Source organism: Primulina eburnea, chromosome 3 (genome assembly GCF_022965805.1).
Source record: "Primulina eburnea isolate SZY01 chromosome 3, ASM2296580v1, whole genome shotgun sequence".
In the NCBI taxonomy this organism is placed as follows: domain Eukaryota; kingdom Viridiplantae; phylum Streptophyta; class Magnoliopsida; order Lamiales; family Gesneriaceae; genus Primulina; species Primulina eburnea.
Window position 1 is genome coordinate 28,348,643 of NC_133103.1, and position 5,374 is coordinate 28,354,016.

Sequence of the window (5,374 nt, forward strand, 5' to 3'; positions counted from 1 at the left end):
CCACATTTCTATTGACCGAGGACATCAGACTATGGTGGTAGAGCGCATCCGTGGCAGCGATTTTGCAAACTCTTTCTTGGGATGGCTTTAATGAAGTATTCTACTCCAAGTACTTCACTGAAGAAATACGATCCAGACTGACCAGGGAATTCAGGACACTGCGACAGGGAGACAGCAGTGTTGCAAAATTTGTCAGGAAGTTTGAAAGGGGGTATCATTTTATGCCCTTGATAGCTAATGATGCCCAGGGAAAGTTGAGGCATTTCATGGATGGGTTGCAGCTGATCTTGCACCGAGATGTCCGAGTAGCTGGCCCTACTACATATGCATTTGCCGTGTCTAGAGCTTTGGCGGTAGAGCAAGATCAGCGGGATATTGAGGCTGACAGGCAGGGCAAGAGGCCCTGTCAGGCTCCACAGCAGCAGCAACAACAACCTCGGTTTAAGAGGCCTTTCCAGGGGCAGCCGAGAAAGAAGCCTAATCCGGGACCGCCAAAGGGCAAGGGTCCTATGCCACAGCAGAAGATGCCACAGAGGCCGGGAGAGCACCCGGTGTGCCCGAAGTACAACCGCTAGCACCCGATACAGTGTTTGTATGGGTCAGGTAAATATTTCAAGTGCGAAGCAAGTGACCACATGCTGAAGTAATGCCCACAGTGGAGGCAGCCGACCCAAGGAAGAGTGTCCGCCATGCATGCTCAGGAGGCGAAACTTGACATGACGTTATTGACTGGTAAATATTTAATTAAGCACTGTATTACTTTGCCATGCATGTGTTGGAATTTCATTTAGGTTTTTTTTGTGCTCGTAATAATTTTGGGTGTCATGGGATATAAATTTCTTCTATGCCGGAGATTAAGGTTAGAATTTTGAGGAGATAAGTTTTTTGTTCTGCTAACGCCTCTCAGGAAATATATTCATAAAGAGACTAGCCACGAAGGCCCTGATAGACTCAGTAGCCACCCACTCTTTTATTTCAGAGACATTCGCTAGTCACCTAGGTGTCAAGTCTATTGGACTCGACGTGAGCTATTCAGTGACAGTCCCATCAGGAAAAGAATTGTCAGCTACTAGCGTGGTCAGAGACATCGATCTGGAACTGCAGGGCCACCTAGTGAATGCCGACCTGATAGTGTTGCCGATGCCAGAGTTTGATATTATTATGGGAATGGACTGGCTGACGAAGAACAGAGTCCTGATTGATTTCCACAAAAGCTCAGTGTTAGTAAGACCTTTAGGTATGGAGCAGTTCCTCTTTGAGCCAGCTAGATGGAGGAGTTTCCCTCGCATGGTCTCTTGCATGCAGGCGCGGAGACTCATTTCCAATGGATGTCAAGCTTTCTTGGCCAGCGTCATTTCAACACTTGATGTGCCCACTCTGTCATTAACTGACGTACCAGTAGTCAGAGAATTTCTCGACGTCTTTCTAGATGATGTCATTGGCCTTCCACCAGAGAGAGAGGTGGAGTTTTCAATTGATATTATGCCAGGCACTGTGCCAATCTCCAAGGCACCATACCGATTAGCTCCAGCTGAGATGCTAGAACTCAAACAGCAGATTCAGGAGCTTCTGGACAAGGAACTTGTGGGGACCCGGACGCTGATCTTTTTCTTAATCTTCTTTTAGGATTTAATTATCAATTAAGATAAACAAGGTCTAAAAATTTTTCTTTTAAAATACAAGTGCGGAAGGTAATGGCATCTAAATAATATACATATCTGTATAACAGTACAATAATGTACAACAGTCTTTCAATTAATCTAAGGTTGAACTACTAAAGTTCCAGTAATAAAACCTATCTATATCCAAGTCCGGAATCACCACTCTAAACTTGTCTTCTCTCATCATCTTCTGACCCCGATCTTGTCCCACCTGTTGTCATGCACACATACAAAACAAGACAACAGCCGGATACTCCGGTGAGAATAAATCCCAGTATAAAACATGGTAAACATGCATATACATAAGGCAAATCATGAAATATTCTATCATGAATGAACCTAAAAATAATAGATTTCATAATCTATGAAATTAACTCAAAATAAGCATGGAACTCAACTCAGATAAACATGCTACTCAAATCAAATCATAAAAACATGCTATCATAACTGAAAGCAATAAAAATGGGTTTCATAGTCTATGAAACCACATCCATAAACGCATGCAGTTCTAGTCAAATCATGTCTAGACTCAACTATGACTCTAGGGATCCCGGTGTGAATAAGACGATCTATCACCTACCCTCCCAATCGGGGTGACTATACGTCTTATTCCTAGACTTCGGCCCGATCTGTATCCACATCTACAATAGGAGACTGATTTTCCCCTAAGCTGTGATATCACCGAACGTCTAGAAGTTTGACTGTTCTGTCAAGACTTCCTATCTTAAATGCAATGAATAACAATCTGTAAACAAAGCATAATCATATCAAAAAATAAACATAATAATTCTAGTATGTGATTTGGTTGGGAAACTCAAATAGGATCTTATTTGAGTTATATCTTCCCGAATATCACATGAATTATACCTTTGTCTTCCAGGTCTGACGAAGACGAAGTCTGGTATTCCAATCTGTTCATACCTGATCTGGCAATGACAATCACATAGATACAATATAAGTATATATCTAAGTTCATAATCTGTTCTGATCAATATTCAAATCAATACAACATCTGATCAATGTCAACGATATAACAATGAAATCTCAATCACTATCAAATCTGATCAGATGTCAGTCTGCTCATGTTTCGACGGCATAACAATACAATCTGAATAACCCCGTCAGTCTCAACATCACGGATATCATACCAGAACTCACAATCGGTACTAAATAGAACTCATAATCTTAATATCGGTATATTCAAAATCAGTAATATATAATTCTGATATCAAAATCTCAGTCAATATCTTTCAAAAATCATAACAATTGCACGACCGGTCTATTCTTTAATCTGACTTCAATTCTACAATGTCTACGGTAGTAGAAACACCATATCTGAATCATATTCGATTCTAGCAACATCATATTTTCAAAACATCTCTAAACGTAACAAAACTTATGTCTTTGTATAGCCTGAGTCAAGAGGAACACGATACTGCGTTCGGATTTGAATTCTGATAGACGGATCTTCCACAATCGCAAGTTTAAAAGGCGTAAGGATTTTTCTCTCAAAAGCTTCGCCCCTGTTCTGAATTTCTGAGGTAAAAGAACGTGTCACTCTTATATATATACTGCATGCAAAAATCTGGAATCGTGGCTTATTTTTCAAGCGACACGCATGACCACGGGTGCGGTGTGTTCAGGAGCACGGGTGCGCTCATGCTTCGGCAGCATTTTCATTTTCTAAAATTCACGACCGCGGGTGCGGTACATATCAGACCGCGGGTGCGGTAACACCACCGCGGGTGCGGTCTTGTTCTTACCGCGGGTGCGGTATCGAAATGTCAAAATTAGGTACCCTACTGGACATTCACCGCGGGTGCGGTCTTTGTTGCACCGCGGGTGCGGTGTGGCTTCGGCCTTTCTTACAAAAATCCACAATTGCATGACCGCGGGTGCACTCCTGTTCTGGGCGCGGGTGCGGTCTTGCAAAACCCAACTTTCTCATGTCTTTTCTTCCCTCATTGCATGTCATGCATTCTCATATCTTCCGAGTCTCACGTTAATGAAGATTAATAATCTTGGTTTATCAATTCTATAATTCTCGGGCATTACATTTCTCCCCCTCTTAGATCTAAGTTCGTCCTCGAACTCACAACCATCCATTCAGATAAACCAGAAGAAATGTATAACAGAGTTTAAATCAAACTCTCATCTCAATGAATCCATTCTGAAATCTCTTTCTTGTATCAACCTCTGATTTCAAATCTGGAATAAGACTGTATGAAGTGTATTATCATATTACTTCTTAAACTAACTCTGACCGAATCAATCTTGCTATGTTTGTTATACAACATCCGTATAAACCAATTACAATTCATAGCAAAAATATACCAGTATTTGTTATCTAATCTGTTTATCCCAATTAGGACATATACCGTCTTCAGCTTCAAATACCAATCGTCATCATCCGACGTTGGTTTCTTAAATCTGTTCATTCTGAACTATCTTCATCTTCCTTCGAATTTTCTTCAAAAGAAATCTGTAGTATTCACTGTATACTGTCTTGTCTATAACTATCTCATTACCCATCTGTTAAGTTGATAGCTAATGCAGTGATACTAGATCATATCAATTAGTGCTAACACCCAGCACTCTATAACTCTCCCAAAATCTTCCAATATCTGTATAAAATATACTCTGACTATCTGTCAATCTGTAACACGATCTAAGAGAGAACTCAGGATATACTCTGTCCCAAGTACAAAATCCAGCAAAATCACAATCTGATATGCTCTACTTCTGTATTCTAGTTATTCTGACCATTTTTCTGACATCGATCTGTGTCATTTGGTCATGTTTTTACGTCATCTGGTACAAACTAATATATATAGATTGAACAATCTGTCAATCATAATCATATCATATCAAAATCTGGAAAGTATTATAGTAATCTTATTACGAAATTCATCGAATTATACTCCCCATTTCTCATCAGAAATATACAAATCCTGTAATAAATCTTCTGATTTCTATCTTTCTGTCTTTTCTGTTAGCGATTCAGACGTATCAGTACAATTTCTGCCAACATTTCAACACACATTCTGTCATAACTGATCTCATCTGTCTATATCACAACTATATGTTCGAATATAATACATTCTCAATCATCAGAATGAAAACTGAATCCACTACGGTGCATTTCTGACCCTATCTATTATTTCAGATCCGAACTACTGACATAAACAAATCAGTTAATAACATAAATTAAATAAGAAATACCTACCTGGTATTCTGTTCTGACTGTCGATATCAAATTTTGTTGACAGTTCTGAAACATTCTGATATCACAAGATAATCATTCTTATACGGTACAAATCACATATCTGCTATTCTGCTCGATATTCTGCTCTGATTATCACATTCAAGTTCTGAACATTTTGATTACATTTCTGAACTGTTGTAATTCTCGAATTCAGCTCTGATTCGGTTTGAACTGTATATACTCTCACCGGTTCGCAATAACCTGTAGTATATACGGATTCAAAACAACAGTAATATCAAATCAAAGACAAAATATCAATATCCTATACAGATCTAGTGAGTTCAATGAACTCATAAAACAATGATTCCTGGTACATATCTTCATGTCATTCTGATCAACTGTTATATCTCATCTGTAAATCAAATATGCTCCCCAAAACAATATAAGATGTCTCAAATACTGATTTAGAATAATAACAATATTCAGCATATATAAAACAACAGTCGAA